Source organism: Coregonus clupeaformis, chromosome 5, assembly GCF_020615455.1.
Source record: "Coregonus clupeaformis isolate EN_2021a chromosome 5, ASM2061545v1, whole genome shotgun sequence".
Taxonomy (NCBI): domain Eukaryota; kingdom Metazoa; phylum Chordata; class Actinopteri; order Salmoniformes; family Salmonidae; genus Coregonus; species Coregonus clupeaformis.
The window spans coordinates 15,415,230-15,427,959 of record NC_059196.1 but is presented as its reverse complement, the minus strand read 5'-3'; the positions used below and the strand labels follow the sequence as shown (position 1 = coordinate 15,427,959).

The following is a 12,730-nucleotide window of genomic DNA, read 5'->3' as shown; positions in this document are numbered from 1 at the left end:
GACCCATTCATTTCAATGCAGGACTACGTTTCAGAGGAGTACAGTATATCGTGTTGGGGACAGTGCTTAATTTGAGCCACCTCTCCGTTTTGGACTGTCTTGTTCCGGAAACTATTTGGCTGGATCCGGTACCCCTTGTGGCATGACAAATGATTTTATTGTAAAAATTAAAATAAAAGCTATCAAAGTTCACTCGAGTTGCTTCTTTGTTAATTATCCTGCCCCCACAAAAAAACGTAATGTGAAAAAGTAGATTTTCAGCCCGGGCCTAATATTCTAAGAGTTGATTCTGGTTGGGCCCGGCCGAGTTTATGGTTTGCGCAACATTGTAACCTATGTTTGAGACTCGTGGCAGTGTCTATGTGAGAAGCCTCCAGGATCTCTCACATAACTAGAATGAGATTCACTTTCTATGATCTCTCTCTCTCTCTGCTCTGATAGACATGAGACTGCAACTCTCATCTCTCCAGTGTTGCACTTCATCATGTATTTCCTTATAGAATCATAGCCGCGCGAAGGGTTCTGAAGGAACTGCAGCACCCCTGATAAATTGAAATACATTTGCCAAAGTTATATAATTACTGCTGTCTGTTCAGAAATAATACTACACCATGATAAGGCCTATAATTTAGTTACAGAGGATCAATAACTTCTTTAAAAAAATAGCCTAGCTGTGGATTGTAGCCCAATAAGAAGGAATAGCCTACATCCGGAACGCGCGGCAAATCTGTCAGTGAAAAAACAGCACGTAGACAAAACAGGCCTTTCGCAATATTTCAAGTACTCGCAATATTTCAAGTACAATCGAGGGAAAACACAGGTTGGAAAGCAAATGGCTCCTGCTGAAAATAGAAGAATCTATGCTGTAGGCTACCAAAATATTTGATCAACTTCCAAATATTGTTTTACAAAAGAGAGAGAGAGGTAGGCTTTAGACACAAGCGCATCAGCCATCACCAACGAGCTAGCTGCGTGTCATAGGCGATATGCACAGGCGAGCTTGACGTATTTCCGGTTAAATCTCAGGATGGATGTAAACTTCCGGTTATCGTAGAACGCTGTGCTACCGTATGCTAGCATTGAATGCTTGTCGTCAAAAACATCCGAAACGGTTAATTTTCGTCGTTGTTGTTGTTTATCTTAATGTTTATGTTAATGTTATACTTCGTCTTGACTTATAACACGATGAAGTGTAAACGTACGAAAGTGTCCTTTCAAAAACGGGATGACAGCTCTTCCAGCCATCACTGCTGTGTGTCGCAATGTGTCTGCCAGATGCAATTCTTCTGTTAGTTTTTTTTACTTTTCCCAAAGACAGTGTTTTACATAAACGGTGGGTGATTAACATTCGACTAGTCAACTTTCTTACAACAAACACACGAGTCTGCAGCCGACACTTTCTAAGTGAAGATGTGATAGAGCCTCCGACTCCAGCTGGGCGCAGATGTCTGAAGAAGGGAGCTGTTCCAGTGCTGTTTCAATGGAACAATTTCAGTCTTCCAGCCCCACGGCCCGGAGTTTGGGAAAGGACCGAGCGTCCCAACACAGAAACCATGAATGATCCGTCTGTGGAATTGGACTGTCCTCCTGACCATGACTACTGCAACAGTACTGAACCTGCTCCGTTGGATATGTCCCTTGACCACAATGAAGAACTTAGTGTAGAGATAGCAAGGCTCCGAAATCAAATTGAGGAGATAACTATCAGCAGCAAGTTCTGCTTGGAGCGGTTTGCTGGATCTGATGATGACATAAGGTTTTTCACAAGGTAAATTAAAATGTCCAATGTGTTTAATATATAGGCCTACAGTGGGGAAAAAAAGTATTTAGTCAGCCACCAATTGTGCAAGTTCTCCCACTTAAAAAGATGAGAGAGGCCTGTCATTTTCATCATAGGTACACGTCAACTATGACAGACAAAATGAGAAAAAAAAATCCAGAAAATCACATTGTAGGATTTTTAATGAATTTATTTGCAAATTATGGTGGAAAATAAGTATTTGGTCAATAACAAAAGTTTCTCAATACTTTGTTATATACCCTTTGTTGGCAATGACACAGGTCAAACGTTTTCTGTAAGTCTTCACAAGGTTTTCACACACTGTTGCTGGTATTTTGGCCCATTCCTCCATGCAGATCTCCTCTAGAGCAGTGATGTTTTGGGGCTGTCGCTGGGCAACATGGACTTTCAACTCCCTCCAAAGATTTTCTATGGGGTTGAGATCTGGAGACTGGCTAGGCCACTCCAGGACCTTGAAATGCTTCTTATGAAGCCACTCCTTTGTTGGCCGGGCGGTGTGTTTGGGATCATTGTCATGCTGAAAGACCCAGCCACGTTTCATCTTCAATGCCCTTGCTGATGGAAGGAGGTTTTCACTCAAAATCTCACGATACATGGCCCCATTCATTCTTTCCTTTACACGGATCAGTCGTCCTGGTCCCTTTGCAGAAAAACAGCCCCAAAGCATGATGTTTCCACCCCCATGCTTCACAGTAGGTATGGTGTTCTTTGGATGCAACTCAGCATTCTTTGTCCTCCAAACACGACGAGTTGAGTTTTTACCAAAAAGTTATATTTTGGTTTCATCTGACCATATGACATTCTCCCAATCCTCTTCTGGATCATCCAAATGCACTCTAGCAAACTTCAGACGGGCCTGGACATGTACTGGCTTAAGCAGGGGGACACGTCTGACACTGCAGGATTTGAGTTCCTGGCAGCGTAGTGTGTTACTGATGGTAGGCTTTGTTACTTTGGTCCCAGCTCTCTGCAGGTCATTCACTACGTCCCCCCGTGTGGTTCTGGGATTTTTGCTCACCGTTCTTGTGATAATTTTGACCCCACGGGGTGAGATCTTGCGTGGAGCCCCAGATCGAGGGAGATTATCAGTGGTCTTGTATGTCTTCCATTTCCTAATAATTGCTCCCACAGTTGATTTCTTCAAACCAAGCTGCTTACCTATTGCAGATTCAGTCTTCCCAGCCTGGTGCAGGTCTACAATTTTGTTTCTGGTGTCCTTTGACAGCTCTTTGGTCTTGGCCATAGTGGAGTTTGGAGTGTGACTGTTTGAGGTTGTGGACAGGTGTCTTTTATACTGATAACAAGTTCAAACAGGTGCCATTAATACAGGTAACGAGTGGATGACAGAGGAGCCTCTTAAAGAAGAAGTTACAGGTCTGTGAGAGCCAGAAATCTTGCTTGTTTGTAGGTGACCAAATACTTATTTTCCACCATAATTTGCAAATAAATTCATAAAAAATCCTACAATGTGATTTTCTGGATTTGTTTCCTCAATTTGTCTGTCATAGTTGACATGTACCTATGATGAAAATTACAGGCCTCTCTCATCTTTTTAAGTGGGAGAACTTGCACAATTGGTGGCTACCTAAATACTTTTTTCCCCCACTGTATGTATTTGAGCTGTCAACAATGACTAGTATTATTATCTGTTTAAATGTTGCATGTGTGATGTGTGTTGTTGTAAGCTACTGGAAACCTTGAATTTCCCTCGGGATGAGTAAAGTATGTATCTAAAACTATCTAGATCTAGCCTATCTACTTAATCTAGTCCTACTCTCAGCTGGTGGCTTTAGTTTCTTCATTGAGCGGTAGCAGTGGGCTCTCACAGAGATCTCATTTGTAGCCCTGTTTTTACCTGATACTTTCATAAAAGTACAAACACATGAAGTGAGAGGTATATACACATGATTAAACTTGATTTAAAGCATGATTAACCTGAAGATGGACGGAGTCATGACTTAAAACACCAAAGCCAGGCTTCTAGCTCAGGCTAGCTAGCGTTGGCATATTACCTTCAAAGTTGCAAAGAAAATAAGAAACGTAAAATTTGAAGCCTTTATCCAGTTTGCTACGTGGTGTTGTACTGGATGTCCGGACGACCCTCCCGTATATCATTAACAGATACTTTAGGCAACTCCAGCAAACACCTTGTAAACTTCATCTCTGCCATCATAACGGTCTACTGTCACTGTCTGTTTTTTTCCGGTAACCGGAAATGCCCAAGCATCCTTACGCCAATGCGGAAGTGATGCGTGCATAGAGCCTATTGGGTGAGTCAGTGAAAATGGAAAACATTTTTAGGACTATAATTTTCTCCTCATATTGAAGCCTACAATATGTGTCTCCAAACCTAGGCCTAGGCTATTGATGGATTCAAGAAAATGTCATTTTAATTGATCTCAGATTCTCAGTTTGTCAGTGTCAAAGTAGCCTGCCATTTCGATCATTTGTGCGGTATAAAAGAATATTCTGCCAATCTCCAGTCATGCACAGAATTGCATGAAATGCGTTTATAAAAGGCAAACATTTTCCCGGACCCTAGGCTACTAAAAAATGTCCCCATGTGTGCAACTTCTGTAAGTGCCTCTACTCTACTGCTCTATGCAAATGTTCCGGCACCTCCCGATTTACAAATTAAGCACTGGTTGGGGAGATTAGGCTACTACTACATGCTCATTATCTGTTAGGCTATTGACCATGGCTGTAATAATCTTGTTGTAATAATACATCTCTTCATAGTTAGCTTCACAGAGGAAGACTGTCAGTCTGACTCCTGCTACTCAGCCACAGCAAAATGTTTTCAGGCCATTTGAAGGTCAAACTGTGATGCTTCAGCAGTTAAAGTAGGCTTACAGTATGTCTCTTCTGTGCGTTGTGGCAAATGGGGAGGAACATCAGGATCAGCCATTAAGCCTTTTGTAAATTCCTAGTAAAGAAGAGCTCCTAAAGAAAATAGGGTAGGCCTAACTTAGCTACATTCAGTACCAAAGGTGACAAGTACAAAAGGTGAGGTTTTACAACATGGTAAAACAGATTGTAGGCTAGAACATGTTTTCCTCATGCAACATCAACAAATAGGATTAATTGCCAAACCATTGTCAATTTGCTGTTCATCAATAAAACTAAGTGCTGACTGCAGTTTACCCTCTGTAATAAACATTTAGCACCGTTAGCTCTGAACTCTCACCTATGAGAGACAAACATGTTTGCTTGTTTACATGTGTCAACACTCAATCTTGTTGCTCACCCCTCTTGCTCAAAGTCTAAAAATACCCTGATTTATTAGGACTCAAAAAGTGAGTGAGAAAATACAGATGGCTTTATGCAGCTAAAATTCCATCAGTCCATTTCAATTTCACCACCTCTCTTTAAACCTAACAAATGACATAAGCATTGGAAAAGTACAGAGTCCCCGACACAGCTAATTGTATTTGCAATGATGTTGCCTATTACATTTGAGGACATCAGAATTACATTTCCCCAAACCAGTCACACATAGAGCAGCAGTCTGCCAAGAAAGGGGATCGGTAAACAGGAGACATTATGAAGTGTGTGTGAAAATGACTAAACACAAATGAAGGTCTAAACATCATCAGCCATCAACTCAAGTCAGCCTCAGTCAGAGACTGATAACAGCTACAGAAAGTGATTTTGATTCCATATGAAATTATCTACTAAATAGGTCTACTAAAATGTAATAACACAGGTGTAGATTATAGGTTCATGAACCAAAACTGCTTTCATGCTGCCACAGCTACTTCTTTAGCCTTTGGTCTTTAGAAATGTCTTCCTCTGTAATTGTGATGTGCTCCTGATCTAGAAGCAACCTGAATCCAAGATGGCGTAGTACTGCAGTCCTGTTTTTGTCGTGTGTCTGTAAATAGCCTGTAAATACCCTGTTTTTTTGTATTTTTCGTACATATTTCCCTATCAGACTTTTCATCCTTCTACAAAATATACTTTCCTGCAACCCGCCTCACTCAATGTGGAACGGATTCTATTATTGACTTACCTTTTATCTAGAATCTCCAGTTGAAACTAGCTAGCCAGCTAACTAGCTACTTGCTATTAGCCACAGTTAGCGGTATTTCACCCAGAACATTGGATTTTTCTGCGGGAATAATTTAATCACTGGACATTAATCACCGGATCGCAACTAGCTAGCCGCAACCGAATGGATGTTGCTGTCTGGCTAATCACCACTGCCCCCGATGCAAGCACCAGTTAGCCTCGAGCTAGCCTAGAGCCAGGCTCATATCTACCTCTAGGTCTACCGGACGGGAGTAGCCAGCTAACTAGCTACTTGCTATCAGCTACCGTTAGCGGTTTTTCACCATTGTTCGTGGCCTGCACCACCCACCAGCCAGCTCTAGTCTGGACTATTATTCGGCCAGTCTGCACTGTCTGCACAGCGCGTTATCGACCCAGAACATATCAGTTTTTCTGCCGGAATCACTGGACCTTTAACTCCGGATTCATCGCTACCAGCTAGCTGCAACAAAATGGACGTTGTGGTCTGGCTAATCATCCTGAGCTAGGCCCATCTCCCGGCTATCTACCTCTCTGTCAACCGGACGGGACCACCTAGTGTTGACACGGAGCCCCGCCGATCCTACACGACTGGTCTGCCGACGAAATCGTCTGATGTGGTTACAACAGGCTTCCCGTTACAACGTCGACCACGAAGATTCCATCTGCTAGCCCCGGCCCGCTAGCACACGCTAGCCGTGGCCTCTTGCTCGCTAGTGCTTTAGCAGCCCCCGAACTACCTCCGAACTATCCTATTGCTGTTCACTGGACCTTATGATAACTCAGCTATACAGCTGATGTCTGCTGGACTGTTCCTTTTTACGGTACCGCATCCTGTTTATGTTTAGCCTCAGCCCAAACTGTGTCGTCATTACCAGCTGTTGTCTTAGCTCTCTCAAATTACACCTGTGATTGCTTTATGCCTCTCTCCCATCTCAATATGGTTAGCTTATTGTTGTTTCGGTTATTTCTAATTGTACTATTTCACTGTAGATCCCCCAGCCCAGCTAAACCTGCCTTAGATAGCTCCTTTGTCCCACCCCCATACACGCGGAGACCGACTCAATTGGTGCCTCCAGTGATGCTATCTCTTTCATTGTTACCCAACGCTTAGGTTTACCTCCACTTTACTCATATCCTTCCATATCGTTGTCTGTACATAATGCCCTGAATCTTTTCTACAACGCCCGGAAATCGGCCCCCTTTATTCTATGTACCCAACGCACTAGAAGACCAGTTCTTAAAGCCTTTAGCCGTATCCTTATTCTAGTCCTCCTCTGTTCCTCCGGTGATGTAGAGGCTAACCCAGGCCCTGCAGCCCTCAGTATCACTCCTACTCCCCAGGCGCTATCATTTGCTGACTTCTGTAATCGCAAAAGCCTTGGTTTCCTGCATGTAAATATCAGAAGTCTACTTCCTAAGTTTGAGTTATTCACTGCGTTAGCACACTCCGCCAACCCTGATGTTCTAGCAGTGTCTGAATCCTGGCTTAGGAAGGCCACCAAAAATTCTGAAATTTCCATCCCCAACTATAACATTTTCCGTCTAGATAGAACTGCCAAAGGGGGTGGAGTTGCAATCTACTGTAGAGATAGCCTGCAGAGCTCTATCATACTATCCAGGTCTGTGCCCAAACAATTTGAGCTTCTACTTCTAAAAATCCACCTTTCCAGAAATAAGTCTCTCACTGTTGCTGCTTGCTACAGAACCCCCTCAGCCCCCAGCTGTGCCCTGGACACCATATGTGAATTGATTGCCCCCCATTTATCCTCAGAGTTTGTACTGCTTGGTGACCTAAATTGGGATATGCTTAATACCCCGGCCATCCTACAATCCAAACTAGATGCCCTCAATCTCATGCAAATGATCAACGAACCTACCAGGTACAACCCTAAATCCGTAAACATGGGTACCCTCATAGATATCATCCTGACTAACTTACCCTCTAAATACACCTCCGCTGTCTTCAACCAGGATCTCAGCGATCACTGCCTTATTGCCTGCGTCCGTAACGGGTCCGCGGTCAAACGACCACCCCTCATCACTGTCAAACGCTCCCTAAAACACTTTAGCGAGCAGGCCTTCCTAATTGACCTGGCCCAGGTATCCTGGATGGATATAGATCTCATTCCGTCAGTAGAGGATGCCTGGTTGTTCTTTAAATGTAATTTCCTCTCAATCTTAAATAAACATGCCCCATTCAAAAAATACAGAACTAAGAACAGATATAGCCCCTGGTTCTCCTCAGACTTGACTGCCCTTGACCAGCACAAAAACATCCTGTGGCGTACTGCATTAGCATCAAATAGCCCCGCGATATGCAACTTTTCAGGGAAGTTAGGAACCAATATACACAAGCAGTCAGGAAAGCAAAGGCTAACTTTTTCAAACAGAAATTTGCATCCTGTAGCACTAACTCCAAAAAGTTTTGGGACACTGTAAAGTCCATGGAGAATAAGAGCACTTCCTCCCAGCTGCCCACTGCACTGAGGCTAGGAAACACTATCACCACCGATAAATCTACAATAATCGAGAATTTCAACAAGCATTTTGCTACGGCCGGCCATGCTTTCCACCTGGCTACCACTACCCCGGCCACCAACTCTGCACCCTCCGCTGCAACTTGCCCATGCCCCCCTGCTTCTCCTTCACACAAATTCAGACAGCTGATGTTCTGAAAGAGCTGCAAAATCTGGACCCCTACAAATCAGCTGGGCTAGACAATCTGGACCCTTTCTTTCTAAAACTAGCCGCGAAATTGTCGCAACCCCTATTACTAGTCTGTTCAACCTCTCTTTCGTAACGTCTGAGATCCCCAGAGATTGGAAAGCTGCCGCGGTCATCCCCCCTCTTCAAAGGGGGTGACACTCTAGATCCAAACTGTTACAGACCTATATCCATCCTGCCCTGCCTTTCGAAAGTATTTGAAAGTCAAGTTAACAAACAGATCACCGACCATTTCGAATCCCACCGTACCTTCTCCGCTATGCAATCCGGTTTCGAGCTGGTCATGGGTGCACTTCAGCCACGCTCAAGGTCCTAAACGATATTATAACCGCGATCGATAATAGACAGTACTGTGCAGCCGTCTTCATCGACCTGGCCAAGGCTTTCAACTCTGTCAACCACCGCATTCTTATTGGCAGACTAAATAGCCTTGGTTACTCAAATGACTGCCTCGCCTGGTTCACCAACTACTTCTCAGATAGAGTTCAGTGTGTCAAATCGGAGGGCCTGTTGTCTGGACCTATGGCAGTCTCTATGGGGGTGCCACAGGGTTCAATTCTTGGGCCGACTCTTTTCTCCGTGTATATCAATGATGTCGCTCTTGCTGCTGGTGACTCTCAGATCCACCTCTACGCAGACGACACCATTTTGTATACATCTGGCCCTTCATTGGACACTGTGTTAACAAACCTCCAAACGAGCTTCAATGCCATACAACACTCCTTCAGTAGCCTCCAACTGCTCTTAAACACTAGTAAAACTAAATGCATGCTCTTCAATCGAACGCTGCTGGCACCCGCCCACCCGACTAGAATCACCACTCTCGACGGGTCTGACCTAGAGTATGTGGACAACTACAAATACCTAGGTGTCTGGTTAGACTGTAAACTCTCCTTCCAGACTCACATTAAGAATCTCCAATACAAAGTTAAATCTAGAATCGGCTTCCTATTTCGCAACAAAGCCTCCTTCACTCATGCTGCCAAACATGCCCTCGTAAAACTGACTATCCTACCAATCCTTGACTTCGGCGATGTCATTTACAAAATAGCCTCCAACACTCTACTTAGCAAATTGGATGTAGTCTATCACAGTGCCATCCGTTTTGTCTCCAAAGCCCCATACACTACCCACCACTGTGACCTGTACGCTCTTGTTGGCTGGTCCTCACTACATGTTCGTCGTCAAACCCACTGGCTCCAGGCCATCTATAAATCACTGCTAGGCAAATCCCCGCCTTATCTTAGCTCATTGGTCACCATAGCAGCACCCACCCGTAGTCTGCGCTCCAGCAGGTATATCTAAATAAAATAAAATAAATAAATTGGTCATTTAGCAGACGCTCTTATCCAGAGCGACTTTGGTCATTCCCAAAGCCAACACCTCCTTTGGCCGCCATTCCTTCCAGTTCTCTGCTGCCAATGACTGGAACGAATTGCATAAATCTCTGAAGCTGGAGACTCTTATCTCCCTCACTAACTTTAAGCATCAGTTGTCAGAGCACCTTACCGATCACTGCACCTGTACACAGCCCATCTGAAATTAGCCCACCCAACTACCTCATCCCTATATTGTTATTTATTTTGCTCTTTTGCACCCCAGTATCTCTATTTGCACATAATCTCTTGCACATCTAGCATTCCAGTGTTAATACTAATTGTAATTATTTTGCACTATAGCCTATTTATTGCCTTACCTCCATAACTTGCTACATTTGCACACACTGTATATATATTTTCTGTTGTATTTTTGACTTTATGTTTTTTTTACCCCATATGTAACTCTGTGTTGTTGTTTTTATCGCACTGCTATGCTTTATCTTGGCCAGGTCGCAGTTGTAAATGAGAACTTGTTCTCAACTGGCTTACCTGGTTAAATAAAGGTGAAATAAAAAAATCAATAAAAATAAAAACATTAAATTCACATGCTGTGACGTGACTCATCCTCAACTGAGCTAAAATGTACTATCCTAACTTTATTAAACGCCATGAGCATTGCGTCTATGACGCTTGTATGTTTCTGTAATTGTATGTGTTGTCTACGTCTAAATTCTGTTTATGGTGTCTAGGTCTGTAAGTTGTTATGTCTGATATTTGTCTGAAACATTGTTCCCCCCTACTACTGCTGTCTTGTTTGGACCAGGTCTCTCTTGAAAAATAGATTTCATCTCAATGAGACTAACCTGGATAAATAAAGATTCAATAAAATAAAAAATTTATAACAAAACATCAATTGGGCAGCAAGACACGTGAGTCAAGAGGGGAGGTATATTGCTGTACTTACTGGGTTTCATTGAAGTGATATGTAGGCTAAATGGGAACGAGAGAGCAGTATGTCCCCAGCTCAGTCTTGTGACCTAGCATGTGTACACAACAAACAGCCAAGGAACACATTCCATTACTCACCAGGCTGAGCGTGTGTGTGTGTGTGTGTGTGTAAAACAATCCCACCTTCAGGGGAGATGGAGGAAAACACAGAGCCTACAGGATAGCAAACTACAAAATCCGACAAAGAAATCAATTTTTGTATTTTGACTTCTGCGATAAAGACCTGGTTAGCTAGGCAAATCATTACCAATTTGGTCAATGAACATCTGCCAACCACATTTCCTAGATAAGAGCACATCAAGGAGATTCATTTGTTTTAAGTAAACGCCAAAATTGGTTAGCACAACTAAAAGGAAAGGAATACCGTAGTTCAGCATAAAGCTAGGCTAGGCTACATTTCAATGTTTTGAAACTAGGCTAAATGCAACAGTCACTGAAGTACAGAACACAACATTCATGAAAAGGACTTTCTGTTTCTGTTGATATTTAGGCTACTCATCATTCTGCGGGCACTGACTGTAACGGAACAGAGGAAAACGTTCTGAATGGTCATCATTGCACTTAAAATACCAACATCAAAGGCCTGCTGTTCTCAGTGCCAAGTAGATTACAGATACAGTTTGGCTACATACTGAACTGTTTGAATCCACTCCCCAAGGCTTCAAATTCAACAGCCAACAAGATTTTGACGTTGAGCAGTGTGAATGTTAGGCTACTGTTTGACATCATCATGGGCAGCTTGCTGAGTGGTATACCTATTTCTCACGATCCAGACCTCTAAACTCCTCAGAAATAATACAATGCCTAATGAGTTATGGGTAATTGTTTTCCAGAGGGCTTAGTATTAAAGCTCTTACACAGACCAGACTGGCGTTACATTTTTTTATCAAAGCATTATGCTACTGAAGCTGACTGAACAAGCTGGCAGACATGCAAAAAAATATTGTTGGTTCCGCGGGAATCTAGACATAGACTAAAGCAACCAAGAAACAAACAGCAGACACATTTCACCCACGTGTGATAGGCTGGCATCACTTCTGTGGAGTTGCGGACACATAATGGGATGCTGGGGGTCCCATCAGACAGGAGTTGTACAATGGTTCTGAAAGTGTGTTAATACCTGTTGTAATTACCTGGCCACTAATTCAGCCACCCAAAACCCCTCCTAGCCCTCTGAGGTAAAGGGAAAAAGGTTGTTGTGCGGATTATAGAACACAGTAGGCCTATATAACTAAAACCTAGCACTAAGAGTGATAGAAAAGTAGCCTAAAAGCTAGGCTACCTGATCAAAACATTTGCATGTGGTAGGCCTACTTTTTAAATAACTTTTTTTCATTTAACTGCTTCCATTGCTGCTTCCATTCTAAAAAGCCCAGGCTTTTCCACCCTAGACTATAGTACAGTATAAAGGCAGAACTGTAGGCAGTGCATGAAGGTGCAGCACTGCACTGCATTATTATTACTGTGTCCAGGACTGTCCCAGCCAGCTCATCCCAGGTAAAGAGATAGGATGATGGAGTTTACTTTACTGCCAGGGCTATTTCTAGGGCCACTGCCACAAGGGAGTTTAGAGTTAGACGCCACCACACCAGTGAGTTGACATGGAACATGAGTTCATTGGGTTTAGTGAAAATAACTGAGCTATTTTGCTCAGTGCCACTTCTAATGTCGATGCCATTGTTCGTTGTAACTAGGAGCTGGGTATTGGGGTCGTATTCATTATGCTCCAAATGGAAGAAAACTAACTGAATTAGGGAGGGAGTACCTGAACTTGACCGATAAGAAACGCTCATTTTTGTTTTCCGTTGCAGAACATTTTGCTACAGTGTGCCTTAGTGAATACACT

At 43.2% G+C, this 12,730-nt stretch overlaps 1 protein-coding gene across 5 annotated transcripts in view; it reads right to left on the bottom strand.

Moving 5' to 3' along the window:
- Positions 1-12,730, bottom strand: part of LOC121562996 (ubiquitin carboxyl-terminal hydrolase 2-like) — a 46,948-nt gene that overhangs the window by 12,720 nt on the left and 21,498 nt on the right. The gene's annotated exons all lie outside the window — the stretch shown is intronic.